The sequence below is a fragment of the Conger conger genome, unplaced genomic scaffold (genome assembly GCF_963514075.1).
Source record: "Conger conger unplaced genomic scaffold, fConCon1.1 SCAFFOLD_109, whole genome shotgun sequence".
NCBI lineage: Eukaryota > Metazoa > Chordata > Actinopteri > Anguilliformes > Congridae > Conger > Conger conger.
The window spans coordinates 28830-41373 of NW_026890532.1; the positions used below are offsets into that span (position 1 = coordinate 28830).

The window sequence follows — 12544 nt, forward strand, 5'->3', positions numbered from 1 at the left end:
TGAACCCGCTTATCCCGATCAGGGTTGCAGGGGGCTGGAGCCTATCCCAGCATACATTGGGCGAAAGGCAGGAATATACCCTGGACAGATCGCCAGTCTATCGCAGGGCACACACACCATTCACTCACACACTCACACACTCATACCTACGGGCAATTTAGACTCTCCAATCAGCCTAACGTGCATGTCTTTGGACTGTGGGAGGAAACCGGAGTACCCGGAGGAAACCCACACAGACACGGGGAGAACATGCAAACTCCGCACAGAGAGGCCCCGGCCGACGGGGATTCGAACCCAGGACCTCCTTGCTGTGAGGCGGCAGTGCTACCCACTGCACCATCCGTGCTGCCTGGGATATCTAATTTAGACCAAAAAAAAAGTTTAATGCCTGTCTGTGTTTATGATTTAAATTATTTCTCTCAGTTATTTGTTATGTTGTCTTTTCTTAAATGTGAATGTTAACATGTAACTGTCACCAGACATGGTGTTTTGACCAAAATGAATTTTGAAATGCTGGGCATAATGTGTATAATTGTAATTCCTGCAACTGTTTGTTTCCTTTTTGAGATTATGTGATGAATGCATTTACAATGTAGGCCGACTTAGAAACGTACCATTTTTCTGGCATATTATCTTTACTGTGTAATTTCCATTAATCACGTACTCGGATTCCCGATCTGGTTTTTGGTTTAGTTTAATCTCAAATAAACTAAACTTCATCAATTATCAGCCAGTTGGCTGGGTCATTTAATTTGGCATACCGAAGGAAATAAAAAGAGTGATTGGTAACATGGAAAAGAATCAACAGCGTAGCTGAAGGGCACTGAAGAACGTGTTTAATTGACAAAAAATCTCTGTGTCCTGGCATGCAGGGTTTCATGTTCAGATACATATTATTTTTTACATCAGATCTAAACAGTCATTTCATTCTCTCTTGTCCTAATAGGTGATGACACTAATGTTCTCTTGCATTGTAAATTGCTCTGGATTAATAATGTAATCGAAAGTAATGTCTACTTTATGTTGTATCCAATTGGTCGCCAGTCATGGCCCCTCACCAGACACCTTTGAAATGTGTGAGTGTATTATCACTGTTATGTTTCCAGTCTATGTTAGGAAATGCTTTGCACAAACCAGACGTTTTTAGCAGTCACTAGGGTGTCTCCATCGATGGCTGCATAAGTGTTGATGACGGTGTGTGTGGACACCACCTTGCTGTTCTCAGAGACGGAGATGACTTTTGTTGCTGGAATGAACATGGGCCCCTTGTTCTTCACTTTTATCTTGATGGAGTAGATGGAGTCGCCTGGTGCCAAGACAACGCTTGAGTGGAAGGCTGCTTTGTTGTGCACGGCAACCTTGAGGTTGACCTCTTTCATCTTTTCATAATCGAGGGACGTAATGACAAAATGATAATCATGTTACATTTCATTACACTACATTACCCCCCCCCCCCAAAAAAAAAGAAAAAACCTCCCCACATGACCCTCTCTAAATATTTACATATTACCCTTTCAACACCCCAGAGATCCTGAGAATATGTACATTATGACAACTTTCTTTATTATTTTTGAAAAATACTATTTTTAAAAAATACTATAAGTATTGAAAAGTATTTAATAAATAGTCTGATACCATGTACTATTGCATTTATAAGTGGTATAGTACAGTACTGAAAATGTCCAGCATGTTAAGTGCTCATATTACGTAACTGCAGAAGTGCCGAATGACTGTCAGGTGTCCATTGCCTGCCAGGTGGTAGAGTTTCACATCCATACAAGTAGGTGTGTTCTGCTGTCCTGGTCAAATTCCCACAAAACTAACTCTCTAAATTTGACCACGTAACCATCCTCCGTATCTGACTACACTTTCTACACTGGTCCATGCCTTCTCTACCTACATTAATATCTCTGGTCATCAGAGCAAAAAATATACAGTGCTCTCCAAAAGTATTGGAGCAGCATGTCCAATTCCTTTTTTTTTCAATCCACTGAATACAGTACTGTGCAAAGGTTTTAGGCAGGTGTGAAAAAAATTCTGCAAAATAACAATGCTTTTAAAAATAGAAATGTTCATAGTTAATTTTTATCAATTAACAAATAGCATGAACAAGAGAAGTGAATGAAGAGAAGAAAAATCTAAATCAAATCAATATTTGGTGTGACCGCCCTTTGCCTTCAAAACAGCATCAAACATACAGCCAACATACTTTGTTGTGTTGGCAGTGTGTTTTGGGTCATCGTCTTGCTGCATTATGAAGTTCCTGCAAATTAGTTTGGACGCATTTCCCTGTAAGTTTGCAGACAGAATGTTTTTGTCGACTTCTGAATTCATCTTGCTGCTAATATCTTCAATAAAGATTAGTGAGCTCACTCCAGAAGCAGTCATGCAAGCACAAGCCATGACACTTCCACCATCGTGTTTCACAGATGAGCTCATATATTTTGGATCATGAGCAGATTCCTTCTTTCTCCAAACGTTGGCCTTTCCACTGTGGTAGAAGTTAATCTTGGTCTCATCCATCCATAAAACTTCCCGAACTTTTGTGGCTCATCTCTGTACTTCTTCGCAAATTGTTATCTTGCAATGGCTCTGATTTTTTCCCCCCTCTTTCCAAAGCTTCAAAATGGTTTGCTTTTCTCCCACAGACAGTTCTCTGGTTTATTTTTTCTAACACAAATGCAGTCTTCACAGGCAAAACCCAATGCTAAAACCAAGGGTACACATTCAAAAATATTTGTTTAAACAATCAATCTAACAGGACACATCTGGGCAATAACAAACACATGTTCCAATACTTTTGCTCACCTAAAAATGGGGTGGTCTGATACAAAAGGTGATATGTTCTACGTTGTTTAACAAATTTAGATACAAATACCCGGAAATAAAAGCTGAAATTCACGTGTCATATCATGTACATGTTTTGACCTCAAACTCAATTGTCTTCTGTGTATAGCAAAAACAAAGGAATTGACCTTGCTGTTCCTTGCGACTGTATTTTCAAATTGGGTCTCACCTGGATCACTGTTACAACTCCCTCGTTGGTCTTTTCGTCTGTTGTAATTGCGAAGTAGCCTGCTTCGTTTCCTGAAATGATCGAGAAAACTGTGTGCCAGTTGTCGGTGTTTATTAAGTCGAGGTCCTTGGCTTTGATGCGTAGCACCTCCACTTTGGTTGTGTTCTCCATAACACTTTCCTCGTACTGCAAGAGCACAAAGAAAGCATTTTGCTCTAATGTTTAGCAACTGGCCCAAATCTTCATAGCATTTCACTAGAATGTCTTACAGCACTTAAAAACAATAGGTGTACTCTATGGAAACGGGACTTCTTATTTACGTGAGATTTATCCAGTGTGGGAACATTGTCATCGACATCCAGGATGTTGATAGTAACAGTTCCTGTACCAGTTCTGCAACCCTTCTCCCTTCATGTCAGTGCCTTTAACTTTCAACAAATAGGAAGAATGCGTCTGTAAATAAAACAGGTGTAAATCAATACATGAACAAATAAATTCAATCTGTAGTCCTGAAGAATGCACAGGGGTCCTTACAGTGTAGCTACCTGCAGCTTAACCACTTGTAACTGATTCGTTACGACTGAAGTTTAGGACTGCCAATAATTTCTTAAATATAAAAATATAAAAATGTACATATAAAATTTATTTTTTAGGGTTGTAGGGAACTTTACATAAGTTTGCCTCTCTGTAGACCCCCCATGTTGACACAGGGTCAGCAAGGTTTGATGAAAAGACAGTGCTCATCAATACTGGACTCTTGATCTCTTTATTGCGCTGCCTCAGCACAATTCTGCCACCTCAGTGGAATGCTCCCAAAACTGTTGAGTTGACATAGTACTGTATATGCTGTTTTCCCAGTGTTATATATAGTGTTATAGCTAGTGTTGTAGGAAACAGTTGGGTGTCATTGGTGGTGTGGTACACTGGGTGCTGAATAAAAATCTTGAAATACCATGTAGAAATAAACCACAGGTGTAAGTAAGTAGCCAGCAGTAGAGTGCTTTGTATGTAAATCTCGCCCGTTTCCTTGATGGAGAACATGGATCTGCCACCTGGGATCTGTTCCAGGATACTGTAGGTTACCTGACCGTTGGCTGTCTGTGAATCATCAGCGTCTTTGGCATTAATTTTCAGCACACATGTGTCTGTAATTTCCACAGAGAGATAAACCAAGTCATCATTGCAGCTGCTGCAGTAGCTAGTTAGTGTCGCTTTTATCGTTTGCTCTGGGTACAGTGAAACACGGTGAGCTACTTCAAAGATTTGTGTTGGAATTAAATCAACTCCTCTCATTAATTCTGTTTTGTGATTCAAGCCTTTTTTTGGTGGCTTTGGGAATCTTAATGCTGAATTCAATACAGTGTTTTAACAAGGGCTGCAAACATTTTATTTTAATAGCAAAAACAGTCTGTGTTGAATCATGATTAATCACATATTTAATCACATGTTGAAAGTGTCATGTTTTTGGAGCCCAATCATGGTTCCTCCAGAAAGAACTTTATCCAGGACTGGGGTAATTAATTTACAGCTGTAAAAATTATGTTGGTTCACTCCTGTACTTGAGCACAGTACAAGCTTTAGGATAGATTAGCAGTCTGCAGCTGTAGTTGGTGCATGTCTGATCAAGACATTATTTAACCAATTAAACAATTAAGAGCAGAAGACACAAAATCCTAAAGCGGATCGGCCCTTGCTGTGCACCCCTGATCTCAGGCAAAACTAACACTATATTAAGTATAAGTATGTCAACTAATATTATATTATCTACTTTTCTAACCCCCTACCAGGCTGATTATACTGCAGGAGATACAACCTCTAAGGCAGATATGAAAGCACTTCTAAGTACACCACTAAAGTCTTTAAACAAAGCTTTATAATTAATCACATGCGTTAACATGATTACAATTTTTTGACAGGCATCGTTTTAACATTTTATTAACGTGATTGAAAAGTGATTATTTTTAATGAACAATGTGAACAGTGTAGTATAAAGTAGCTTAGACTGGATATTTGGTTAACTTGAACTAATGCTTTTTGTGATTTTGCGTCTACACTCAATGGTCTGAGAATGTTTTTGGTCATGTCTGGCTCTGTTCCTTATATTAATCAGATTAATGCACTAATATTTATCGTTTAAACTGTAAGGTGCACTGGAATCTGGCATCTGCTAAATTAATGCACTAAAATGTCATTTCATATTTCAAGCAAATTCCATAGGCTTATTTTGCCACCACAGATGTTTGGCTTGGCCAGATCATCTAATATTTGTGTAGAGTTTCAAGAAGATTCCCACAGAAACATGAGCCCTGATTGAAACTTATTGATAAAATGGAACTAATAATTGAAAAAATAATTCAATAATAACATACACAAATTAGTCATGATGTAGCCCTATGGGAATTTCCTAAACTCATTGTATTATTATTTTGTTTATTTTCTTTTAAAACGTGTTTTTAATCCTCTAAAAAATGTTTAAATACTGTTTACATGCGTTAAAAAATGTGTTAGTTAAAATTCACTTCCTTGGAGTGAGGCCCAATCAGCAGTCAGGGTGAGAGTTCAGGAGGGAAGCAGAAAGACGCGAGAGAGAGAAAAATCGGGAGTAGAGGAGAGACAAGACGGGAGAGCGTGCACTGGTGCATTGCTATGCATAAGTTTATAGTTTGTATAACACCAATGTATTGTGATATTGTAGTGAATGTGTTTAGACGAACGGACAGTGAGTCTTTTAACAACATTCTACAGTGATACAGCGGTGTTATAACTTGTTTGATATCGAAAACTCGGACAGAGTTTACGACGCCGATACATGCTAGTTAGCCCGACGTAGCGTGCCGTTGGAGGATCCAAGGACTTTGTATAAGAGTAGCCAGCCCGGTCACTCCTTCACACCTCGTCTCCAAGATCTCCGTGGACCGAACACAATTGAGGAGGACCGCAGTGACGACGTCTCCACACACAGCGCCGCCGACATTGCGTTGCTATCGCGGTGAGGAGGACAACCAGCGCAAGTTTGTTTTGTTTTCTCTCGCTTCGCTTTGGGTGCGAAGCAGCCATTTTGTTTGAGGCTTCACCGAACGCTAGCATCGATACAGGCCTACATCTCTGGTTGCGTACCCAATGCTATTGCATTTAGGTTATATATTTGCCCGCGTAGTTTTAGGTTTGAAACTAAAAGTGTTTGACTGTGTATTTTGACTGTGTTTTGAGTGAATGCATAGCTGTTAAAGAACTGAAAAGCAAGCCATTCATTTGTGTATCTGTTATATTTCCATGTGTATATTTGTATATAACATATTTTTCAAGTAAATATTTTAAACCTGATTCTCTTGGATATTTGCCTGTCTGTGGGTAGCTTATTTGATACTGAGAGTAAGCTAGTGGAAAGGTTTACAGTAGCCTGCATTTAGTGAATTATTTCATCTAGCAGTCACTTGATTGGTACTTTGCATTAAGTTAACAGCTTATGGTAGGTATTCTTAGTGTAATGTGAATAGGTGTAAAGGTCAATAAGTAAGTAATAATTAAGTAATTTCATTAGAGCATTGATTAACACTAGAGAGAGTGATCTCTCGCTCTATAGGAATCCGGGGAGTGCACTCCACACTAATAGCCAGACACGCTAGGGGGCGCTACAATTAGTAATGAGTAACTTTTTGAATAACACACCTGACTGGCTTAATTCACTGACAGCTCCTTCTTGTTTTTTGTCAAATACTGGATCGTTGTCATTTTGGTCTTCTACGACGATACATACAATAATGGGTGTCTCTGCTGTTGCACCATTCTCAAACTTTGCCATACCCTTAAGCTGGAAAGAGAAGAAATGCAACTTGGGTTATCAGCAGTGTTTATATTTTTACATAAACTCGATGTATATAATGAGCACTGACAGACTGAATGACCTGTTTGTAGAATCATTTGTATTCATCTACACTAATTTATTCAATAATTATCTTCCCCAATTACCGTACACAGTAACATTTTTACAAATAATGGTCCTGTGATCTGTATAAAGCACCTTTTTTTTTTTTACCTTGAGTTAATCAGGCAATGCAAGTGAGAACTGTCTTTGTGATGAATCAAAGTGGGTAGGGACTGCAAGGGTTTGTCTGGCCAATCAGATGAGGAGATGGTGCTAAATTGGCTAAATATGAAGTGCTATTTCTGTGGGAATTTGACCAGAATATTGGAACTTCTCTTCCGATGGATAATACCCAGAAAAATATCACTGAAATGGGGGACTGGATTTCAGTTTGGTCCAGGGGGAAGAGTGCATTCTACTAACCAGACAACACCTATTCCATCAGCAACTGAGCTTTCCCAGGAGGTCTCCCATTTAAGTTATTACCCACACCTGCTCTAAGCTAGCACATTTATGTTATCTCCACTCTTAATTCTTTATGCTTTATTCTCCAGTTTTTCAGCACTTTGGCATAATTAGAAACCTTGTCCAAACTATTCAGCTTGCTTAGGAGAGGTGTGCCATTTATTTTCATCTTGATATCGTTTATACTTCTTAATCATTCAGTCATTCATTCATTATCCTAACCCACTTATCCTGAACAGGGTCGCAGGGGGGCTGGAGCCTATCCCAGCATACATTGGGCAAAAGGCAGGAATACACCCTGGACAGGTCACCAGTCCATCGCAGGGCACACACACCATTCACTCACACTCATACCTATGGGCATATATTTGGAGAGTCTATATTTAGACTCTCCAGTCAGCCTAACCTGCATGTCTTTGTGCTGTGGGAGGAAACTGGAGTACCCGGAGGAAACCCACACGAACACGGGGAGAACATGCAAACTCCACACAGAGTCCCCGGCCAATGGGGATTCAAACCCAGGACCTCCTTGCTGTGAGGCGGCAGTGCTACCCACTGCACCATCCGTGCCACCCTACTTCTTAATTATTTAACTTCAAATTCAGATTTTCCTGAAATAAATGGTGGCATGTTCAGTTGCTAGAGTGGTGACAGTTGGATTTAGAATTTTTAGACATGTTTTTAAACTGCCATTTTTCTCAATTTTTATACTACATAAATATACTATACATATATTATGTATTCATATATTAACAAAATGTTCAGCGTTTCATAATGATTAAAGGAGTACTGTCTCGCTTGTTTCAGTTGGGCTTATTTGGAATAAATGCTTAAATTATGTGAGTAGGCATTTTTTAAATCTCTGTCAGTTTACTAAATATGGGCTAAAATTTCAGTTCAGTTTATTCTTTGTCCCAAATGGGCAATTTGTTTGCAGCAGGACCACACTCATACCACACAACAATAGGCATAACACAATACAGACAGACAGACAGATTCTGCACAAGAAGCATAATAAATAGTTCAGTTGTGATAAATATTGGCAGTGCATTAAAAACTGAGTCATTTAAAATCAAGATACAGTTTCAATAAATAGAAGGTAGATATAAAAAGAGGTAGTGGATTGGGGTATGGGGTCACCAAGTGGACAAGGCTATCTTCTTCTGTTGTGTGCATTCAGTGCTTGAATAGAAAGAGGAATAAAGGTATTTTTGTACCTCTGTTTTAAAGCAATGGGAGTTTTAAATCGTAAGCCAGATGGCAACAACATGTATTCTGTATACAGAGGATGACTTGTATCTTGATAGATATTCATGGCTTTGTTAAACAGCTGCTTGTTGAAATACTCAGTAAGACTATTAAACTTCACTCCCACTATCTTATTGGCCACATTCACAATTTTAAAAAGTGCATTCTTGTCTTTGATAGTGACGTTTCCATACCAGCAGATAATGCAGAACGCCAGGACAGACTCAATAAAAGCTCTATAGAACAGTGTCATCAATGTTTTATCCACCTGAAACTTTGCAAGTTTCCTGAGAGCAGAGAGTCTTTGTTGTCCTCTCTTGCACACAGAAGTGGTGTTCAAGTCAAACTTAAGCCGGTCATCAATCAAGGTGCCCAGATACTTATAACATGATACCATATCAACAGCCTGCCCCTTGATTACACTATGCACTGGAGCAGGGGGGAGGTGTCTGAAGTCTATAGACATGTCCTTAGTTTTACTGATGTTAAGATGCAAAAAGGTATCTTCACACCAGGACACGAAGTCATCAATGACAGGGCCATGCTCATTCTCATGAGTATTCAACAAACTGACGATTACAGAGTAATCTGCAAATTTTATAATGTACCTGTTGTCATGTTGGCTAAGGCAGTCATTGGTATACAGAATGTACAACAGGGGGGAGAGGACACACCCCTGAGGTGAGCCGGTGGACGATGTTAGAGCACTGGACAGCACATTATTCACCCTCACCCTCTGAACTCTGCATAAGGAAGTCAAGTAGCCAACCAGTCAGGCTTGGATCAAAGCTAAAGTTGCTCAGTAATTTTTCAGTTAGCAGGTGGGGTTGGATGGTATTAAATGCTGAGGAGAAATCAACAAAGAGCAACCTAGCATGATTCCCACTCTTCTCCAGATGTTTATAGAGAAGATTAAGTAGAGTGATGGTAGCATCCTGTACCCCCCTCTTGGCCCTATAGGCGAACTGAAAAGGGTCCAAGAGGGGTTCCACCTTAACGAGGAGCTCAGCTTTAATCAACTTCTCAAAGGATTTTGCAACAAGGGATGTGAGGGCAACCGGCCTGAAATCATTAAGGGTTAGGGGGCGACTGACCTTGGCAACAGGCACCACTACAGACTGCTTCCATAGAGATGGCCCCCTCTGCTGGAAGAGTGACAAACTGAATATGTGATGAAAGATAGGGCCTAACTGTTCGGCACACACTTTTAGCGTGCGGCCACTGATGTTATCTGGGCCAGGGCTTTTTTTTCGGTCTGCAGTGTTTAAAGCGCCTAACAACACTATACTCATTGAAACTAGGGATAAACGGGGGGGATGCCAGGAGACTCCTCTTGAGTTCAGAATGTCTGTTGCTGAAGTCATGTGTGTCAAATCTGACATAGAACCTGTTGAGATCCTCTGCCAGTACTGAGTCAGATTTGTTGTTAAATTCTAACTTTCTCTTTCCCCTTTCCTTAAGCCCTACAATAGTCTTCATACTATCCCAGGCTGAACCCAGGTTGTTCATTTTGAGCTGTGTTTCTAATTTATCTTTATACTTAAGTTTGCCTGCCCTGATTTCCCATTTTTTTTTAAGTTTGTGCAATACCTGCAAGTTACCCTCCTTAAAGGCTCTTTTCTTTTCACGCAAAAGACCCATGAGAGACTTAGAAACCCACGGTTTACTGTTGGGGTATACTTTCAAGGCCTTAGGTGGAATAACAATATCCTCACAGTAAGACACCCAACTACTGGTAACATCAGTCAATTCATCAATATCAGAGCATGAGTCCTTAAACATATCCCAATCTGTGCAGTCCAGACACCCCTGAAGAGACAGACAAGCATCCTCTGACCAGTCCTTAATATATACAGTCTGTACCTTGCCCCTCTTAAGAGCAGTTTGGTGGAAGTCTCTGAGTGTTTTAGACAAGGAGCAATTGTTCATATCCCCAAGAATAATGATCGGGGCATCAGGGGATCGCATTTGGAGTGAGTGGGTTACTTGAGAGATAATTTCACAGGCATTGTTACTGTTCACCTTGGGGTGTATGTACACAAGAGTGACGAACAGCTGGGGAAACTCACGTGGGAGGTAGTGAGGACGTAATGCCACCGTGAGTAATTCAACTTCGGCCGTGCAGATTTTCTCTCGAACATTGACCGATTTGCACCAGCGCTCGTTCATGTAGAGACACACCCCCCCCCCCCCAGTGTACTTGCCGGTAGTTGTTGCGTCCCTGTCCAGCCGGACAGGCGATCCGAAGCCGCATAGTCCCAAGTCACTGTCCGTGTCCCTGTCGGAAAGCCACGTCTCCGTAAGCGCCAAGATGCAGGAGTCTCTGAACTCGTGGGAATACCGAGCCTGTGCCTGTAGCTCTTCGGATTTATTCCGAAGTGACTGCACATTCGAGAGGATGATTGATGGCAGAGGGATACGTGAGAGTGACTGTTTTTTCACCCTAAGACGAACACCTCCTCTGCGCCCCCGCTTCCTGGTCTAGGTTCTGCGGGCCGAACCCGATCCTTGATATTGTTGTCCGGCTGGCCGCGCTAAGTCCCATATTGGCGAGTTTAAGTTCGATGGCAAATGGGTACGTGACTCCAGCATAGGAGAAACTGGATCCTCGTTAAATGGAGTGAAGAAGAATCGCCAAAACTCCAAACCAGCCGAAACACCATCCACAACAGAAGCAATGCCCAAAGTTCCATTATAGTTCACCGATCGACCCCGATATCAGTAGATTAAAGCTTACAGTCGCATGCCGGTACTACTACTTATCCAGATGATAAGTTACGAAGTTAAAACAACAAAACAAACATCAAACAACGCTCAGCCACAGCCTGCTGCCGGTCGCTGCATGAGCATGCGCCCTGTTCGTAGACTCCCTAAGCCTAGTGTTACGGACCACAGTGTTGCTACGGGAGTAGGCATTTTTTAAATCTCCGTCAGTTTACTAAATATGGGCTAAAACTTCTCGGGGCACACTTGTCCAGTGATGTCACTGTACGTGTTTGGCTTGAATCTCCAGCCTGTGTTTCCCAGGAGGTAACGAGTGCTCAAACTCTACCCTTGCATGCAGAGACTGGTTTATGGGATGGCCACCCATCCAGGCGATCACATAATACTCCCATGAAAATACGATAATTTTAGCATGCAAATATCACTGAACCTAACTTGGCTAGCCTGAGTGAAGTGCTTCATATGCTGCCATAAAACCAATTGCCTTGCATTATGCTGTAACATCTCACCTTTCTGATTGGCTGGTATAAATGCCTAGCAACCACCTAGCAACTGATTAGTAATATCCGAGGGTATAACAGGATGATGTACTGGCTGTGATTTATCAGGTGTCTTGTAGATGCCTACAGTTGTGTTCAAATAAATAGCAGTGTGTTAATAAAGTGCCAGTTCCATATTTCAAATGTAGTGGAAACATTACACATTCAATTCCAAATCAAAGTATTAACAAATTTTATCAAGCCTGCCTTATTCTTTAACAGGAAGCAAAGAAAGGGAATATAAATCTGTTCAAAAAAGTCAGCATTTTTCTCTTCAAAAGAACAATTTTACTCTCATCAGTCCACAGAATGTTACGCCATTTCTCTTTGGGCCAATCGATGTGTTCCTTGCCAAATTTTAACCAATTCTGCACATGCCCTTTTTTCAACAATGATGCTTCATGGGGGCTTCTTACTGATAGCTTAGCTTTGATCAAATGTCTTCTGCCTGTAACAGCACTTACAGGTAAAAGGTAGCTTTTGATTCTTTGATCCGTTTTAACAGTAGTTGCTCATTTTCTTCCCCTTGTTTGGGGTTTTTGTTGCCATTTTAAAGCATATGAGATCATTTTAGCTGAGCATCCTATAATTTGCTGCGTTCATTTATACGTTTTCTCCACTCCCAAGTTTTTAATCAAAGGACGTTGTTCCTCCGAACAATATTTGGAACGGCCCATTTTACAAAGC

The 12544-nt window shown here is 40.7% G+C and overlaps 1 pseudogene; it reads right to left on the reverse strand.

Moving 5' to 3' along the window:
• Positions 1-1112: 1112 nt before the first annotated feature.
• LOC133120640 (desmoglein-2-like protein) lies at positions 1113-11139 on the reverse strand (annotated as a pseudogene).
• Positions 11140-12544: the final 1405 nt, after the last annotated feature.